Source organism: Macrobrachium rosenbergii, chromosome 1, assembly GCF_040412425.1.
Source record: "Macrobrachium rosenbergii isolate ZJJX-2024 chromosome 1, ASM4041242v1, whole genome shotgun sequence".
Classification (NCBI taxonomy): Eukaryota; Metazoa; Arthropoda; class Malacostraca; order Decapoda; family Palaemonidae; genus Macrobrachium; species Macrobrachium rosenbergii.
The window spans coordinates 6,134,507-6,155,488 of NC_089741.1; the positions used below are offsets into that span (position 1 = coordinate 6,134,507).

The 20,982-nt window shown below is 46.6% G+C and overlaps 1 long non-coding RNA gene across 1 annotated transcript; it reads left to right on the forward strand.

The window, feature by feature from the left end:
- The first annotated feature begins 13,568 nt into the window (after positions 1-13,568).
- LOC136841386 (uncharacterized) lies at positions 13,569-14,277 on the forward strand. The gene is made up of 2 exons (XR_010853931.1): positions 13,569-13,884; positions 14,129-14,277. It is a non-coding gene; the product is annotated as an uncharacterized lncRNA (long non-coding RNA).
- The last annotated feature ends 6,705 nt before the right edge of the window (positions 14,278-20,982 follow it).

A 20,982-nucleotide genomic window follows, 5' to 3' on the forward strand; every position in this document is an offset into this window, starting at 1 on the left:
GATTGTTGTATTTTTGATGGAGACTGGAAGTCTTGTCCCAGGAGGAGTTCATAACCTTCAGGAATGTAGCTTGCTATGGCAAGGTTGCAGATTTTGGATTTATGAGGTTTCATGACTCTCAACTGAACAGTAGGAAGTATCATTTTAAATTGATTGATAGTCTACGTCTGTACTTTCTTCCATGGGAGCTAAGATGAGGATGATTGGTGTCCCAGGTGTCAGCCCAGCAACAACACTCGAGCACTGTCTTAGGCGCCTTGTCTCATAGATGAGTGGCGAGAGCTGGCAGGGTATAAAATAAAAAGTCCTCGAGCTGGAAGATTTCGAGGATGTCCCCCACACCAGTGGCTTTGAGAGATTCTAGCCATCATTTTAGGGCCTGGGTCTTTTTGAAGATCCACTCAGACCAGGTCTGTCCTGATTCCTTGGGCATATTTCTCCACCTTTTCCTCCAACGGTCGGGAGTTATTTCAAAAGCTTTTATGATGGCTTGGCAGACAAGGTCAAGATTTCCTTGATCCTCAGGAGGGAGAGCATTGAAGGCAATGGCACCCTTCCCTTCAAGGTGCCGTCCCAGGATCAGAGACACTTATACAGTAGAAGGCTGATAGGTTGTCAGGACCTTTTCAATATGGTCAAGCCAGGCTTCAGGCTCAACTTTGTCCCATTTTCTTGTGAGGGAGCCTACACTGCTAAGGGTTGAATGTGGAGAGGGCATTGGGGTGTTGCACACGCCTTGAGCTGCCATTGCAAGAAGATGAGCTCTTTCTTTCTCCCTCTCCTGCCATTCTGCCTCTTTCTCCTGCCGTTCTTTCTCTTTCTCCTGCCTTTCTGCTTCTTCACGTTTCTCCTGGGCTATTCTTTCCTTCTCTTTCTCCTGCCTTTCTGCCTCTTATCGTTTCTCCCAGGCTATTCTTTCCTTCTCTTGCTCCTGCCTTTCTGCTTCAGTTATTCTTTCCTTCTCTTTCTCCTGCCTTTCTGCTTCTTCTCATTCCTCCCAGGCTATTCTTTCAGCCTCTCTTTCCGCCTTGTCATCATCTACTCTCTCTTGGACCCAAATCTCTCAGCTCAGGGCTTGTCCTGACAGTTCAATGGCCTTTCCAGCAGACATATAGAACTTGAAGTCCTCATTTTGCTGGGCTCTGGATGTCGCAGACATCTTGAGATAATGCTTATGTGGGCGTAACCCTTTAGATAATCAATGTGTCTGAAAAGACTCAAATTTCAGGGTATCTGAAAAGACTCAAGTTTTTCCGTGATGAACTGGTTTCAGTATGTCTCAAAGACTTAGTTTGTTCGTGATGAACGAGTTTTAATATGTCTGAATAAGACTTAGCTTGTTCATGATTAATTGGTTTCAGTATGTCTCAAAGACTTAGTTTGTTCATGATGAACTGGTTTCAGTATGTCTCAAAGACTTAGTTTGTTCATGATTAACGAATTTTAATGTCTCAATAAGACTTGGTTTGTTCGTGATGAACGAATTTTAATGTCTCAAAAGACATAACTTGGATTTTATATCATGCACGGACTTGGCCGGCTATAGCGTGAAATTAAGGCTTTCCTGGGAACGATGGTTTGTGCGTATCGAACATGGTTAACTGGGTTCCTGAGAACTTAGGGTTTGTACTAAATGAGTGATTTGGGGGTCTCGTAAGACTCAAGGTTGTTCTAATGAATTAATTCAGTATGCCTAAGAAGACTCAAGGTTGTTCTAATGAAGTGGAATAAGCAGTCCCATAAAGACTTGGATTTGTGTGAAATACACGAATATGAAGTCTCGAAATGGACATGGATTTTATTGTCTAAGAAGACTCAAGGTTGTTCTTATGAACTGGAATAAGTAGTCCCATAAGGACTTGGATTTTTAGCACAAGCTTTAATGCAAGCCTTAAATAATGATTTGCAGAGAATTGTCAGAGCTGGCGAAATTAAAATAACAGGCTTACGTAGAATTGGATACCGCTTAACATGCTTTTAAATCTTTACTTGCTCACATAAATAGTCACAGTACCTGAATGAATGCTTATGTTGACATCGCAACAAATATTATAAAATTACTCTGGGCAAATGGGAAGCGGTAGCTTCGAAAAATTCACACTTAAATGCGTGAATGAATAATTGTGCTGGCGGTGGCAGCGAATATTATAAAATTGTACTCTCTAGGCAAATAGGGAGCAGTCGCTTCTGAATATACGCAATTAAATGCGAAAGAACAGTGCAGCTGGCTTCTCCACCAAGAGAGGAAAAAAATATGCATAAAATACGATGAGAATAGAATGTGCTTATTTCAAAACCACGATATTAAAACTCGGTAGAATATGACGAGTACAAAAAAAAAAACATTTAATTTACCATGCATGGGCAGAGTTACACTGCCAAGGATATCTCACGTGCTTAAGGGAAAAAGAATAAAAAAAAAATATATATTTACTGTGTTCTAGAGACCTGATTAAGCACGGGAGTGGCATGTTTACTTTAGCGATTCCATGGGTCAGGGGACAGTTCAGCATGTGCGCGTGAAGAGAAACAACTAACAAATGCAGCGAACGAATACAAACTACCTCGGCTTAGTTGAACATCTGGCCGATGAAGCTTTGCGCAAATTTTAATGAGACGACTGAAAAATTTCGGAAGATTTCTCTCTCGCCTGGGGAAATGAATAAACGGATTTTTCCTTTTTTCTCACGCTTTGTTTACTGGAATTTGAATGAAATGGACTTTACCATGTGCGTTTCTTTTCTATAGGGTAATTTATACAAATGCAAGTACTAACCAAGATTTTTGGCTCGCATGGCCTGAACAAACATTTATGGATTTGTGACACTTATTCGATAAGGAAGAATAATATCTTTGACCAGCGAATTCCTAACCTCTACGAGAGAGAGAGAGAGAGAGAGAGAGAGAGAGAGAGAGAGAGAGAGAGAGAGAGTAAAATATCCTATCTTCAGCGATACAAAAATTACTGGACTGGGTCAGCCCACGTGGCTGTAATGTGCCTAACTAGGATTTTTTCAAATGAAAAATTGTCTGAATCACATGGGGAAGGAAATACCCACACTATTTCCTGTTAAACTCTTCTTAATTTCACTTTTCCTAATTAGCCTATCATGAAAGTCATGCACACTATCATGCATTAGCCATCAATAGCTTGTGTGTAAAGGTTAATAACTCTCTCTTCTCTATAACTGGGATGCATGCACATGTTCTCACAATTCCTAACTCTATTTCAGCCACGATTTTGTTCGTACTTAACAAAACATAAACATAATAACACGATACTTACTGCGGAAATCGATCACTTGTGCGCTTATAGGGGAATTTACGCTAATTAAGAAGGTTTGTTTCTTGTCTCGCATTCAGCTCTTAGCGAGCCTATTTGGCTGATAACTGCACGTTGCAAAAGAGGTAAGGACTCATTCTGCAATGTTCCAGATTGCAAGATCTAAGGCAATTTGGTCACCAGTGTTATAATTTTAAAGCTGCGGTCTTGCTAGATTAATGGGGTGTACTAGGATAATATGCAACTTACCTTAATTACCACAAAAATCTGGACTCTGGCCTTGAGGACAGCTAAAATTACAAACAACAAAATACGGCTGAAGGCCTACTTCAAGAGGGGAGTAATTAGATACAATCTGGGTTTTAACCTAATTCATTATATTTAAAAAGAAACACATCGGAAGAATGGTAGCGTAATTCTGGTGTAATAAGTTGAACAGCAAATGACTGGGAATTTGTGAGAGGAAGCACAAGGCATGCCAGCTTCAAAGGGCGTTGAAAGCGTGGTAGTGGGGGCCACTATGCACACAGTATGATATGCAGATCCACAGTGAATAACTCCTAATCTGTAATCGAAGCATTTATGGTTACTCAACCGAAACTAGCACCATAATGAAGCAATCGAGGAATTACGAAGAAGATACCTAGGCTAAATTTGATTCCAGTGACTCAGATATCATAGATCACGTTACACTTCTCGTCAATGCTTTGCAAATTAAACAGCGCAAAATATAAAATGCAATACACGTGTCACTGTAGGTACATCACACTATGAAAAGAAAAAGAAATTCGTTAAAGGCGACTAGGGAACGTGTCTGACGAAAAAACTTAAATCCTGATACTTTACCTTTTTTAGGAGCTGAAGTTCTCCTCTTATGAGGGCCAGTGAGAGGGAGGGCAAGTGAAAGTTACTTTGGATATTGTCAGCCACGTGTTGGAAACAGGCAGTTTAATGGAACAAGGGGCGGACTTCTGTCCACCGTGGCTGCCTGAACAATTCTAAGATCGAGCGTCTCTCTCCAAGGCCCTTTATAGCTTCGGGAATGACGTTTGCTCTCTTCCTAGATGGTGTTGTGATCACTCTGCCCACATCAGTGTGGCTGCAATTTCAAGATGGCAGAACGCACGTGCTCAGCCCACCAGCTGACCTGGCTCGGGCAACTATTGGCTCTGATCAGGTCCGCACCTGGAATTAAGGAATTTCCGACAGCATTTGGACAAGAAAGAGATTAAGGTGGGTTCCCCCCAAAAAGACAGTGGTGAGAGAGGTTTTGGAGACGTATTTGCCTTATAATGACTCATACTAAATTGAATGAATTGATTGCTTAGTCCTAATGGTGCAGGTGGATCTTATGACTCCACAATTATTACTTTACTCGAAAATGGCCTTGTAAGATACCCAGGACATATAAAACACAAACAAAAAAAGAAGTACACGGAGCGGAGGGCTCTTCACTAGGGGAAGTGCGTGAAACACGTGGATATAAAAATAGTTATATTTGATAGCACACAAGGTCAAAAGGAAAATTAACTGAAAATACGGTAAATTACTGCCGTAGAAGTCCTCCCGAAGGGGGAGCTTAGGAATGCCAGGAACACGGACCAAGGATAATTCTGCTACAGGCGTCTTTCTGAAACGATATTTGGACCCACGTTACACATCTAATGCTGGAATTTGGGGATTGAATTACTCGGGGTGCACTGAAGGCGCCAAGGACTCCCCGAGGCGTTACTTGTGACTCAGAGGAAAGAAGCTGTGAACACGTGGGCCTGGCTTGAACCAAGGAATATCAGGGAACACAAAGTTATAGGCCCAGAGATTAATAAATGCAAAAGGGCTAAGTAATCGTGACTAGCAACTCGTTTTGGGTACATTACCACATTTGTAGGGGCGCAGGGATGACGACGTCTTCTGCCGAGAAACACGTGTGGGAGCGTGGACAAATGGTAGCCTCCCTCTCCAGGTATTTCTTCAAGTCGTAGATTGGGGCGGAAAAGGGCGCCCTTGGGATGATGAAAAGGCCGCCGTTTAATGTCAGCTCGCGTTTGGAAGACTTGCAATCCCCCTTGCAGTCTTCTAAGGCCACGTGGAATGGAACACGGGGCACACAGGGCGGCGATGGGATCCACGTGGCGGCGAGCGGAAGAGGAGGGCAGGGGCAACGGCCCAAGACTGGACTTGTTCTCGGCTTAAACTAGCGAACGCGTGTGAGGGCGAGAGCTGTCCTGGCCCTGACCTTTATTGCTTCTGGACAGGGGTAGGGGCGATGTCCTGACCCAGGTCGCCGACCCGGATATCATAGAAAACGATTTTCTTTCCCTGTACCAAAGAAAACAGTGCAAAGCCAGTTTACTGTCCCCAAACTATTATATTTTCTCTGAGCCCTTATTTCCCCGACCTTCAAAGGTTCAAACCAACCCAAAGCAGGGAAGGAGAAGAGTTTCCTAGCGGATTTTGGCGCTACTCTTTACAGCTCCCCTGGCAAGATAATATTCACACCTATAAACGGGTGCGAATATTGACAAAAGCAAAAATGAGCGAAGAAAACGTTCGACTTTATTCTATCTTTTACTTTGCTACAACCTTTACTTTACTTTATTTGTAAAACTCTGATGCCACACTAATCAATAACAAACTGAAGGTTTACTTTAGGAGCAGAGTGCAATTTAGAATATACAATAAAAGGGTAAACTTGTTTGCAAATTAATTATTGCTCAAATACTTCCTAAGTACTGTTTCTACCCATTCTTTATTCGATTTACTTTACTGGGGTAATAAGGCGCTCAAAAGAAAATAAACAAAGAACACTTCAAAATTTCAAAATAACAACAACAAAATAAAACATACAAGGCAGAATTTAAAAGGAAACAAATGTAAACCCACTGATTCCTTAATGCTATCCTGGAATTACAGGCATGCTATTAGTTGTGCCTTGAAGAGGCGGCATTCGTGACAATACACTGTAGGTATTAAATAATATCCCCTTTACCAAAATTGTAATAATAGAATTCAATTCTTCTTTTCAATCGACCTCCAATTGTTCACAAGCTCGACGAGCATAACTAATATTTCCACGAACGCTAATCTGAAGGGACAAGAACTTGACAGCTGTGAGGCAAAGAGATTATTCGCGGGTTTTAACTTCGCCAACTTAAATGACGCTAAATTTTTACGTCTGCAGCTTACAACTCGGGTGTAAGCTATAAATAGACTACTCGACTTATGAATGGGAGGATAAACAAATGAAGGGGAAAATGGACAGGGATAACATTCTCCACAGGAATAACTCAAAAAAAAAAATGTAAATAAAAAAAAAAAACTACACAGAACAACAACGAAGGATATTACTTCATACTAAAGGGCGGGCCACACCGCTGGTGATTAAAAAGGCAACGTTAAAATTCGTAAGGGCAGGAGTCTTGTGACTCAAGATTCGTAAAAAAAAAAAAAAGATTAAATGCAAAAGTAAATAATATACGTAAAAAATAAAGGATAACAGAGTGAGGTATTTATGATTTACTTCTTTATCTAACTTCCGTCGCCAACAGACGACGGTCAGAGCTAACTCTCAGCCCAAGGGCGGGAAAGAAACCCAAAGGGCGCGACCCCTTCAGGAAGAGTTGACACGCCTGCCTTGTGCCAAAGGACGGGCGTAAGGGCGTGCCACTTCCCACTCTGTCTCTCTTACTGCTTCAAAATAAAATTATTTATACATTTCAAAAGGGGATGATATCCCATATATTAACTGCCGCTTGCGGTGGTAAGTAAGGGAAAGTGTGAAGGAAAGATCGATAGAGGATGAGGATGAGGGATAGAAATTCCAAAGGAAAGGAAGAAGATAGCGGAAGGCCTTGACATCCTCTCCTGGATGAAAGGTGCCAAGACGTTCAAAGATGAAGAAGGGGGCCCTATGCCAAGTTTGCACAGGGGCCAGAAGAGCTTTCAGGGCTCCTTGTGGACTACCTGCGATCGCCCACACCCCAATTCCTAACTCGGGGTGTGGAGGACGCCGGCCTTGAACCTCTCCTCCTTGGACCGTTGTCCTTGGCCGGGAATCGGAGGGCCCGAGGCCAAAGGGCATCAAGGGGGGGGTGCCATCTGGGTCAGCTGCTGCGACAACTGACCCAGGAATTTTGTTCGCCATCTCGGACATTAACCGGCGCAGATCGCAGAGTTCATCGGCCCAGGAAGGCGGGGCAGAATCATGACTCGCGGAGGAATCTGCGGCGGGCGGCGAGAGAGATGGGGACGGCCGGAGGGGGCGGGGTCGACTTGCTTGCAGGGGTGACCAGCTCAGGCACTGACATTGGCACTGGCGCTGGTGGCGATGTGGTGGTGGTCTCGTCTGTCTGGACGGACGGAGACTGGCACTGCTCAGTGCGCCAGGTGCGCAAGGGGCACTGGCAGAGGAGCTGAAGGCCGAGATTCTCCTGAAGGGAGATCTGGCTGAGGCCTCGGCACTGGCACGGATGCCCGTGCCGGGCACTGGACTCGGATTTGGATGATTTATTGGGGAATGGGGACCCCGGAATGGTGGTGGCTTGAAATGGGACGCAAAGTCTTGGCCCAGGAGGACGTCATAGCCTCCTGGAATGTGTTTCCCAAGTCCCTCCTCCTTCGTGCTCGAAAATACTGGTGACCCTGACTCTCAGGATGTCCTGGCTCTGTGGGGTCGGGTGACCCTCAGTTGGACCGTGGGAGGATCATTTTAAAATTGTTAATGCCCTCAATGGTGACGAGCTTGCGTCGGTCTATTATAGCTCCATAGGGAACTTTGTCCCTCCTTATGAGGGAAATTTGCGCGCCAGAGTCGTCAAATGCCTTGACCTGGCGTGCTGAGTATTTACCTCGAGGAGGTGCCACATAGATGGGACCCTCGGCAGGAGGGCCCTCTGTTCTCCGGACTCGGGATTCGTTACTGCCAGGGCGACGGCGGGAGTTCCTGCCTTATTATTTCTAGGGCATTTTGCCCATGAGGAAGAGTGGCCATAAACCTTGCACGCCGTGCAAAAGGTTTGGCTGAAATCTCTTCGCACTGCCCGGGCAGAGGGCGCAGGCGACTTATTAGGGGCTGTCCGGGAGAGAGAGGGACGGAGGGTGGTTTACCTGCGGCATTGCTCCTTGGCATGCCCTTTCTTTTACAGAACCACTGTGCACACGACGGGCTTCTGTGATTGCCCATTCTTCGGCGGAGGGGCACCCGATAGGTAGGCGCAGAACTTGTCCTGCCTGGCCTTTCAATACAGTTTGCGTAATAAATTCCGGCGTGTGGCGTAATTTTTGCTGCTGCAGCGGAGCTCTCCTGGGGGTGATGGGTGTCCCATAGATCCGCTATTCGGCAGCAATCAGCTAAGGTGGGGCTCCTTCTCGGCGATGTGCGTGGCGAGGGCCGGCGGGTGTGTAGAGTAGGAAGTTCTCTATTTGTATTTGTTCGATGGCATCGTTGAGGGTCGTAACCCCACGGCCTCGAACCATTTGGCACGGGCACGCTCGGACTTGTAGGCCCAGTCTGCCCAGGTTTGATTGGCCTCCTTCACTAGCCCGCGCCAGCGCCTCCTCCAGCGTTCAGGGGTTATCTCTGCACGCCTTGGCAATAGTCTGGCGTACGACCTCCCAATTTTCCTGCTCCTCCGGCGGGAGGGCCCTGTAGGCAATCAGGGCCTTCCTCCAAGGAACTTGCCCAACACCAGGGAGAGTTCGGCGGCACTCAGGGGCAGGCCTTTAACACTGTCTCGGCGCTGTCGAGCCACACCTCGGGCTCGTCAGACGGGCCTTCCAGCCTCCGTCCACTTTGGCATGCAGGCGATAGCCTGGCTGAAGGCACTCATTCCCTGGGGGGCAGGTGGAGGCGAAGGGCCACTCTGTTGCAGCATTGCGAGTTCATGGGCACGCTGCTTGTCCCTTTCTTCCCTCTCGGCTTCTTCTCGTTTCTCTTGGGCCAGTCTTTCGGCTGCGTCTCGTTTCTCCTGGGCTAGTCTTTCTGCCTCCCGTTCCTGTCTTTCTGCTTCTTCCCGTCTCTCCTGAGCCAGCCTCTCTGCTTCTCTTCCTGCCGTCTTCTCCTCTCTCCTGGGCCTGTCTTTCTGCTTCTCGTCTCTCCTGAGCCTGTCTTGAGCCAGCCTCTGCCTTCTTCTTGCCTCTTCTTCTTCCTGCGTCTCTCTCCTGAGCCTGTCTTTCTGCCTGTATGGCGTCCATCCTCTCCTGTACCCAGTCTCTTAGTTCTCTCCCGGAAAGGCCGAGTTCCTTCCCTGAGGACATGAAGAACTTGAAATCCTCGCTCTGCTGAGACCGTGTCGACATTTTGCAGGCGGGAGAGGACGCTAGTAACACACAAATTAATTTCCCAGAGCTGTGGGAATCTTGGACACTTTTTCAAAGGACGTATGATTGGTCTCCTGATTTACCGACGAAATGGGCTGATTGGGGACGATAAATTAGCAATGATTGGTCTCCCGGATTTACCGACAAAATGGGCTGATTGGGGACGATGAATTTAGCGATGATTGGTCTCCCGATTTACCGACGGAGCGGGCTGATTGGGGACGATGAATTAGCAATGATTGGTCTCCCGGTTTACCGACGAAGCGGGCTGATTGGGGACGATGAATTAGCAATGATTGGTCTCCCGATTTACCGACAAGCGGGCTGATTGGGGACGATGAATTAGCAATGATTGGTCTCCCGATTTACCGACGAAGCGGGCTGATTGGGGACGATGAATTAGCAATGATTGGTCTCCCGATTTACCGACGAAGCGGGCTGATTGGGGACGATGAATTAGCGATGATTGGTCTCCCGATTTACCGACAAAATGGGGCTGATTGGGGACGATAAATTAGCAATGATTGGTCTCCCGATTTACCGACGAAGCGGGCTGATTGGGGACGATGAATTAGCGATGATTGGTCTCCCGATTTACCGACGGAGCGGGCTGATTGGGGACGATGAATTAGCAATGATTGGTCTCCCGATTTACCGACGAAGCCGGCTGATTGGGGACGATGAGTTAGCAATGATTGGTCTGATTGAACGATGATTAACGATGAATTATGATTGGTCTCCCGATTTACCGACGGAGCGGGCTGATTGGGGACGATTAGAATTAGCGATGATTGGTCTCCCATTTACCGACGAAGCGGGCTGATTGGGGACGATGAATTAGCGATGATTGGTCTCCCTATTTACCGACGAAACGGGCTGATTGGGGACGATGAATTAGCAATGATTGGTCTCCCGATTTACCGACGAAACGGGCTGATTGGGGACGATAAATTAGCAATGATTGGTCTCCCGATTTACCGACGAAGCGGGCTGATTGGGGACGATGAAGCAATGATTGGTCTCCCTATTTACCGACGAAGCGATGATTGGGACAAGACGATAAGTTTTACCGACAATGATTGGTCTCCCAAGATTACCGACAAAACGGGCTTACTTGGGGACTAGATTGGGATATATATTTAGGTCTCCCGAATTACCGACGAAACGGGCTCATTTGGGGACTGAATGGAAAATGAATTGGTCTCACCAACGGACCGACGACACGGATTTATTGGGGACAAGAATAGAATATATAGGCGCCTAGAATTTCCGCACAGACGACGTCTGATCAGCGAGGGCGCTAGTTTTACTGACTTATGGGAGAAGTGTAATTCTCAAGGGCAATTAGGTGGGTGGCCATCCCACATTCACAACAGATAGGCAACACACGCAGCCGTAGTAAAAGCACAAAACAAAAACACAAAAAAACAGAACAATACAGAACATATAATGTCAGACCCCAATAATGCAAAACAATTTGGTATAGCGAAGCAAATCAAACAAACAAATGTTTTCCTAACTGGGCCACGGAATGGACCAAGTCAAGGCCGTCTGCGCCAAATGAATGAACGAACGTAAACACGGTTGTTGACCCTTTTCGTCCTGGGCGTATAATATACGCTTTCGCTCCTATTTCTAAAACGAGAGAGAGAGAGAGAACGTCAGCAATGCTAATCTGACTTTCGAACACGTGGTTGACGTCGAGGTCTTGCGCCTATATCTAATGATTCGGTTTCATTTCATCACTCGTTTCTACAGGAGGAATATGCGCACTATTCCTTTAATGATTTATCACCTGTATAACCTAATTGAATGGCATGCAAGCCGCGTGCAAAGGCTTCCAAAGCTAAGTTTTCGGCGATTCTCTCTCTCGTTTTCCTCGGACATGCGCCCTACTATAAAAAAATTCCTAGGACTAGTCACGTTTTCTACAGCGTCCTACGCTAAATAAACACAGTTTTACTTACGCAGAATTTCCTTGGCCTGTTGCGCTGGCTTTTCAAAGGTTCGTAATCTGTCTCGTATCCAGCTTAGCTGAGCTAATTGCTGATTTCACAAATTGCAACACAAACAACAAAGGGAAGAGGGGGGGATGCAATCATTACGAGAATCACTGGTCAGGTCGCCATTTTTATATGTTTCCTGGTGCAGGTGGATCTTATGACTCCACAATTATTACTTTACTCGAAAATGGCCTTGTAAGATACCCAGGACATATAAAACACAAACAAAAAAAAAGTACACGGAGCGGAGGGCTCTTCACTAGGGAAGTGCGTGAAACACGTGGATATAAAAATAGTTATATTTGATAGCACACAAGGTCAAAAGGAAAATTAACTGAAAATACGGTAAATTACTGCCGTAGAAGTCCTCCCGAAGGGGGAGCTTAGGAATGCCAGGAACACGGACCAAGGATAATTCTGCTACAGGCGTCTTTCTGAAACGATATTTGGACCCGTTACACATCTAATGCTGGAATTTGGGGATTGAATTACTCGGGGGTGCACTGAAGGCGCCAAGGACTCCCCGAGGCGTTACTTGTGACTCAGAGGAAAGAAGCTGTGAACACGTGGGCCTGGCTTGAACCAAGGAATATCAGGGAACACAAAGTTATAGGCCCAGAGATTAATAAATGCAAAAGGGCTAAGTAATCGTGACTAGCAACTCGTTTTGGGTACATTACCACATTTGTAGGGGCGCAGGGATGACGACGTCTTCTGCCGAGAAACACGTGTGGGAGCGTGGACAAATGGTAGCCTCCCTCTCAAGGTATTTCTTCAAGTCGTAGATTGGGGCGGAAAAAGGGCGCCCTTGGGATGATGAAAAGGCCGCCGTTTAATGTCAGCTCGCGTTTGGGAGACTTGCAATCCCCCTTGCAGTCTTCTAAGGCCACGTGGAATGGAACACGGGGCACACAGGGCGGCGATGGGATCACGTGGCGGCGAGCGGAAAGAAGGAGGGCAGGGGCAACGGCCTGAGACTTGACTTGTTCTCGGCTTAACCCTAAACTAGCTGGCGCGTGTGAGAGGTAGAGCTGTCCTGGCCCTGACCTTTTATTGCTTCTGGACAGGGGGTAGGGGCGATGTCCTGACCCAGGTCGCCGACCGGATATCATAGAAAACGATTTTCTTTCCCTGTACCAAAGAAAACAGTGCAAAGCCAGTTTACTGTCCCCAAACTATTATATTTTCTCTGAGCCCTATATTTTACCCGACCTTCAAAGGTTCAAACCAACCCAAAGCAGGGAAGGAGAAACAGTTTCCTAGCTTATTTTTTGCGCTACTCTTTACAATATATATATATATATATATATATATATATATATATATATATATATATATAATATATATATATATATATATATATATATATATATATATATATATATATATATATATATATATATATATATATATATATATATATATATATATATATATATATATATATATATATATATATATATATATATATATATATATATATATATATATATATATATATATATATATATATATATATATATATATATATATATATATATATATATATATATATATATATATATATATATATATATATATATATATATATATATATATATATATATATATATATATATATATATATATATATATATATATATATATATATATATATATATGTAAAGAGTAGCAAAATATATACACTAATAATAATATATGAAACTCTTCTCCTTCCCTGCTTTGGGTTGGTTTGAACCTTTGAAGGTCGGGGGAAATAATATAATATCAGAGAAAATATAATAGTTTGGGGACAGTAAACTGGCTTTGCACTTTGTTTTCTTTGGTACAGGGAAAGAAAGATCGTTTTCTATGATATCCGGTAGCTGATATCCGCGACCTGGGTCAGGACATCGCCCCTACCCCCGTCCAGAAGCAATAAAAGGTCAGGGCCAGGATAGCTCTCCCCACACGCGCCGCTAGTTTAAGCCGAGAACAAGTCAAGTCTCGGGCCGTTGCCCCTGCCCTCCTCTTCCGCTCGCCGCCACGTGGATCCCATCGCCGCCCTGTGTGCCCCGTGTTCCATTCCACGTGGCCTTAGAAGACTGCAAGGGGGATTGCAAGTCTCCCAAACGCGAGCTGACATTAAACGGCGGCCTTTTCATCATCCCAAGGGCGCCCTTTTCCGCCCCAATCTACGACTTGAAGAAATACCTTGGAGAGGGAGGCTACCATTTATCCACGCTCCCACACGTGTTTCTCGGCAGAAGACGTCGTCATCCCTGCGCCCCTACAAATGTGGTAATGTACCCAAAACGAGTTGCTAGTCACGATTACTTAGCCCTTTGCATTTATTAATCTCTGGGCCTATAACTTTGTGTTCCCTGATATTCCTTGGTTCAAGCCAGGCCCACGTGTTCACAGCTTCTTTCCTCTGAGTCACAAGTAACGCCTCGGGAGTCCTTGGCGCCTTCAGTGCACCCCGAGTAATTCAATCCCAAATTCCAGCATTAGATGTGTAACGTGGGTCCAAATATCGTTTCAGAAAGACGCCTGTAGCAGAATTATCCTTGGTCCGTGTTCCTGGCATTCCCAAGCTCCCCCTTCGGGAGGACTTCTACGGCAGTAATTTACCGTATTTTCAGTTAATTTTCCTTTTGACCTTGTGTGCTATCAAATATAACTATTTTTATATCCACGTGTTTCACGCACTTCCCCTAGTGAAGAGCCCTCCGCTCCGTGTACTTCTTTTTTTTGTTTGTGTTTTATATGTCCTGGGTATCTTACAAGGCCATTTTCGAGTAAAGTAATAATTGTGGAGTCATAAGATCCACCTGCACCAGGAAACATATAAAAATGGCGACCTGACCAGTGATTCTCGTAATGATTGCATCCCCTCTTCCCCTTTGTTGTTTGTGTTGCAATTTGTGAAATCAGCAATTAGCTCAGCTAAGCTGGATACGAGACAGATTACGAACCTTTGAAAAGCCAGCGCAACAGGCCAAGGAAATTCTGCGTAAGTAAACTGTGTTTATTTAGCGTAGGACGCTGTAGAAAACGTGACTAGTCCTAGGAATTTTTTTATAGTAGGGCGCATGTCCGAGGAAAACGAGAGAGAGAATCGCCGAAAACTTAGCTTTGGAAGCCTTTGCACGCGGCTTGCATGCCATTCAATTAGGTTATACAGGTGATAAATCATTAAAGGAATAGTGCGCATATTCCTCCTGTAGAAACGAGTGATTTCAAACCGAATCATTAGATATAAGCGCGAGACCTCGACGTCAACCACGTGTTCGAAAGTCAGATTAGCATTGCTGACGCATTTTTACCCCTCTCTCTCTCGTTTTAGAAATAGGAGCGAAAGCGTATATTATACGCCCAGGACGAAAAGGGTCAACAACAACCGTTCCGTTCGGGAAAGTCCCCGGGTTACGTCGTTCATTCATTTGGCGCAGACGGCCTTGACCGTCCATTCCATGGCCCAGTTAGGAAAACATTTGTTTGTTTGATTTGCTTCGCTCTACCAAATTGTTTTGCATTATTGGGGGTCTGACATTATATGTTCTGTATTGTTCTGTTTTTTTTTGTGTGTTTGTTTTGTGCTGTTACTACGGCTGCGTGTGTTGCCTATCTGTTGTGATTGTGGGATGGCCCCCCCACCTAATTGTCCTTGAGAATAACACTTCTCCCATAAGTCATTAAAACTAGCGCCCTCGCTGATCAGACGTCGTTTGTGCGGAAATTCCCGGGCGCCTATATATTCTATTCTTGTCCCCAATAAATCCGTGTCGTCGGTCCGTTGGTGAGACCAATTCATTTTCCATTCAGTCCCCAAGTGAGCCCGTTTCGTCGGTAATTCGGGAGACCTAAATATATATCCCAATCTAGTCCCCCCCAAAGCCCGTTTTCGTTACCTCGGGAGACCAATCATTGCTAATTCCGTCCCCAATCAGCCCGCTTGATCGGTAAATCGGAGACCAATCATTGTAAAGACTCATCGTCCCCAATCAGCCCGCTTCGTCGGTAAATCGGGAGACCAATCATTGCTAATTCATCGTCCCCAATCAGCCCTGTCTCCCAATCAGCCTCTCGTCGGTAAATCGGGAGACCAATCATTGCTAATTCATCGTCCCCAATCAGCCCGCTTCCGTCGGTAAATCGGGAGACCAATCATTGCTAATTCATCGTCCCCAATCAGCCCGCTTCGTCGGTAAATCGGGAGACCAATCATTGCTAATTCATCGTCCCCAATCAGCCCGCTTCGTCGGTAAATTGGGAGACCAATCATCAGCCTGCTAATTCTAATCAGCCCGCTCCGGTAAATCCCAATCATTGCTAATTCATCGTCCCCAATCAGCCCGCTTCGTCGGTAAATCGGGAGACCAATCATTGCTAATTCATCGTCCCCAATCAGCCCGCTTCGTCGGTAAATCGGGAGACCAATCATTGCTAATTCATCGTCCCCAATCAGCCCGCTTCGTCGGTAAATCGGGAGACCAATCATTGCTAACTTATCGTCCCCAATCAGCCCATTTTGTCGGTAAATCGGGAGACCAATCATTGCTAATTCATCGTCCCCAATCAGCCCGCTTCGTCGGTAAATCGGGAGACCAATCATCGCTAATTCATCGTCCCCAATCAGCCCGCTTCGTCGGTAAATCGGGAGACCAATCATTGCTAACTTATCGTCCCCAATCAGCCCATTTTGTCGGTAAACCGGGAGACCAATCATTGCTAATTCATCGTCCCCAATCAGCCCGCTTCGTCGGTAAATCGGGAGACCAATCATCGCTAATTCATCGTCCCCAATCAGCCCCAATCATTAGCTAAATTCATCGTCCCCCCAATCAGCCCATTTTGTCGGTAAATAGGGAGACCAATCATTGCTAATTCATCGTCCCCAATCAGCCCATTTTGTCGGTAAATCGGGAGACCAATCATTGCGAATTTATCGTCCCCAATCAGCCCGCTTCGTCGGTAAATCGGAGACCAATCATACGTCCTTTGAAAAAGTGTCCAAGATTCCCACAGCTCTGGGAAATTAATTCTGTGTGTTACTAGCGTCCTCTCCCGCCTGCAAAATGTCGACACGGTCTCAGCAGAGCGAGGATTTCAAGTTCTTCATGTCCTCAGGGAAGGAACTCGGCCTTTCCGGGAGAGAACTAAGAGACTGGGTACAGGAGAGGATGGACGCCATACAGGCAGAAAGACAGGCTCAGGAGAGACAAGAGAAGCCGAAAGGCAGGAACAGAGGAGGCAGAAAGACAGGCTCAGGAGAGACAAGTAGAAGCAGAAAGACAGGCTCAGGAGAGACAGGAACAGGGAGGCAGAGAGGCTGGCTCAGGAGAGACGGGAAGACGCAGAGAGACAAGAACGTGAGGCAGAAAGACTGGCCCAGGAGAAACGAGAAGAAGCCGAGAGGGAAGAAAGGGACAAGCAGCGTGCCCATGAACTCGCAATGCTGCAACAGAGTGGCCCTTCGCCTCCACCTGCCCCCAGGGGATGAGTGCCTTCAGCCAGGCTATCGCCTGCATGCCAAAGTGGACGGAGGCCGAGCCCGAGGTGTGGCTCGACAGCCCGAGACAGTGTTAAAGGCCTGCCCCTGAGTGCCGCCGAACTCTCCCTGGTGTTGGGCAAGTTCCTGGAGGGAAGGCCCTGATTGCCTACAGGGCCCTCCCGCCGGAGGAGCAGGAAAATTGGGAGGTCGTACGCCAGACTATTGCCAAGGCGTGCACGAGATAACCCCTGAACGCTGGAGGAGGAGCTGGCGCGGGCTAGTGAAGGAGGCCAATCAAACCTGGGCAGACTGGGCCTACAAGTCCGAGCGTGCCCGTGCCAAATGGTTCGAGGCCGTGGGGGTTACGACCCTCAACGATGCCATCGAACAAATACAAATAGAGAACTTCCTACTCTACACCCCGCCGGCCCTCGCCACGCACATCGCCGAGAAGGAGCCCCCCACCTTAGCTGATTGCTGCCGAATAGCGGATCTATGGGACACCCATCACCCCAGGAGAGCTCGCTGCAGCAGCAAAATTACGCCACCCGCCTACCTATCGGGTGCCCTCCGCCGAAGAATGGGCAATCACAGAAGCCCGTCAGTGGGGTTCTGTAAAAGATCGGGCATGCCAAGGAGCAATGCCGCAGTAAACCACCCGCGTCTCTCTCTCCCGGACAGCCCCTAATAAGTCGCCTGCGCCTCTGCCGGGCAGTGCGAAGAGATTTCAGCCAAACCTTTTGCACGGCGTGCAAGGTTTATGGCCACTCTTCCTCATGGGCAAAATGCCCTAGAAATAATAAGGCAGGAACTCCCGCCGTCGCCCTGGCAGTAACGAATCCCGAGTCCTTAGGCCCTCCTGCCGAGGGTCCCATCTATGTGGCACCTCCTCGAGGTAAATACTCAGCACGCCAGGTCAAGGCATTTGACGACTCTGGCGCGCAAATTTCCCTCATAAGGAGGGACAAAGTTCCCTATGGAGCTATAATAGACCGACGCAAGCTCGTCACCATTGAGGGCATTAACAATTTTAAAATGATCCTCCCTACGGTCCAACTGAGGGTCACCCGACCCCACAGAGCCAGGACCCTTCGTCTCGCCGTAGCGAAACACATTCCAGGAGACTATGACGTCCTCCTGGGCCAAGACTTTACGTCCCATTTCAAGCCACCACCATTCCGGGGTCCCCATTCCCCAATAAATCATCCAAATCCGAGTCCAGTGCCCGGCACGGCATCCGTGCCAGTGCCGAGGCCTCAGCCAGATCTCCCTTCAGGAGAATCTCGGCCTTCAACTCCTCTGCCAGTGCCCCTTAGGCGCACTGAGCAGTGCCAGTCTCCGTCCGTCCAGACAGACGAGACCACCACCACATCGCCACCAGCGCCAGTGCCAATGTCAGTGCCTGAGCTGGTCACCCCTGCAAGCAAGTCGACCCCGCCCCCTCCGGCCGTCCCCTCTCTCTCGCCGCCCGCCGCAGATTCCTCCGCGAGTCATGATTCTGCCCCGCCTTCCTGGGCCGATGAACTCTGCGATCTGCGCCGGTTAATGTCCGAGATGGCGAACAAAATTCCTGGGTCAGTTGTCGCAGCAGCTGACCCAGATGGCACCCCTTGCCGCCCTTTGGCCTCGGGCCCTCCGATTCCCCGGCCAAGGACAACGGTCCAAGGAGGAGAGGTTCGCGGCGGAGTTACCACGGGTGTGGGCGATCGCAGGTAGTCCACAAGGAGCCCCGAGCTCTTCTGGCCCCTGTGCAAACTTGGCATAGGGCCCCCTTCTTCATCTTTGAACGTCTTGGCACCTTTCATCCAGGAGAGGATGCCAAGGCCTTCCGCTATCTTCTTCCTTTCCTTTGGAATTTCTATCCTCATCCTTCTCTATCGATCTTTCCTTCACACTTTCCTTTACTTACCACCGCAAGCGGCAGTTAATATATGGGATATCATCCCCTTTTGAAATGTATAAATAATTTTATTTTGAAGCAGTAAGAGAGACAGAGTGGGAAGTGGCACGCCCTTACGCCCGTCCTTTGGCACAAGGCAGGCGTGTCAACTCTTCCTGAAGGGGTCGCGCCCTTTGGGTTTCTTTCCCCGCCCTTGGGCTGAGAGTTAGCTCTGACCGTCGTCTGTTGGCGACGGAAGTTAGATAAAGAAGTAAATCATAAATACCTCACTCTGTTATCCTTTATTTTCTACGTATATTATTTACTTTTGCATTTAATCTTTCCTTTTTTTAACGAATCTTGAGTCACAAGACTCCTGCCCTTACGAATTTTAACGTTGCCTTTTTTTAATCACCGCGGTGCACTGCCCGCCCTTTAGTATGAAGTAATATCCTTCGTTGTTGTTCTGTGTAGTTTCCTTTTTTTTATTTACATTTTTTTTTTTGTTAAGTTATTCCTGTGGAGAATGTTATCCTTGTCCATTTTCCCCTTCATTTGTTTATCCTCCCATTCATAAGTCGAGTAGTCTATTTATAGCTTACACCCGAGTTGTAAGCTGCAGACGTAAAAATTTAGCGTCATTTAAGTTGGCGAATTAAAACCCGCGAATAATCTCTTTGCCTCACAGCTGTCAAGTTCTTGTCCCTTCAGATTAGCGTTCGTGGGAAATATTAGTTATGCTCGTCGAGCTTGTGAACAATTGGAGGTCGATTGAAAAGAAGAATTGAATTCTATTATTACAATTTTGGTAAAGGGGATATTATTTAATACCTACAGTGTATTGTCACGAATGCCGCCTCTTCAAGGCACAAGTAATAGCATGCCTGTAATTCCAGGATAGCATTAAGGAATCAGTGGGTTTACATTTGTTTCCTTTTAAATTCTGCCTTGTATGTTTTATTTTGTTGTTGTTATTTTGAAATTTTGAAGTGTTCTTTGTTTATTTTCTTTTGAGCGCCTTATTACCCCAGTAAAGTAAATCGAATAAAGAATGGGTAGAAACAGTACTTAGGAAGTATTTGAGCAATAATTAATTTGCAAGCAAGTTTACCCTTTTATTGTATATTCTAAATTGCACTCTGCTCCTAAAGTAAACCTTCAGTTTGTTATTGATTAGTGTGGCATCAGAGTTTTACAAATAAAGTAAAGTAAAGGTTGTAGCAAAGTAAAAGATAGAATAAAGTCGAACGTTTTCTTCGCTCATTTTTGCTTTTGTCAATATTCGCACCCGTTTATAGGTGTGAATATTATCTTGCCAGGGGAGCTGTAAAGAGTAGCGCCAAAATAAGCTAGGAAACTCTTCTCCTTCCCTGCTTTGGGTTGGTTTGAACCTTTGAAGGTCGGGGAAATAAGGGCTCAGAGAAAATATAATAGTTTGGGGACAGTAAACTGGCTTTGCACTGTTTTCTTTGGTACAGGGAAAGAAAATCGTTTTCTATGATATCCGGGTGCGACCTGGGTCAGGACATCGCCCCCCCCCTACCCCTGTCCAGAAGCAATAAAAGGTCAGGGCCAGGACAGCTCTCCCCACACGCGCCGCTAGTTTAAGCCGAGAACAAGTCAAGTCTTGGGCCGTTGCCCCTGCCCTCCTCTTCCGCTTTCCGCCACGTGGATCCCATCGCCGCCCTGTGTGCCCCGTGTTCCATTCCACGTGGCCTTAGAAGACTGCAAGGGGGATTGCAAGTCTTCCCAAACGCGAGCTGACATTAAACGGCGGCCTTTTCATCATCCCAAGGGCGCCCTTTTCCGCCCCAATCTACGATTTGAAGAAATACCTTGGAGAGGGAGGCTACCATTTATCCACGCTCCCACACGTGTTTCTCGGCAGAAGACGTCGTCATCCCTGCGCCCCTACAAATGTGGTAATGTACCCAAAACGAGTTGCTAGTCACGATTACTTAGCCCTTTTGCATTTATTAATCTCTGGGCCTATAACTTTGTGTTCCCTGATATTCCTTGGTTC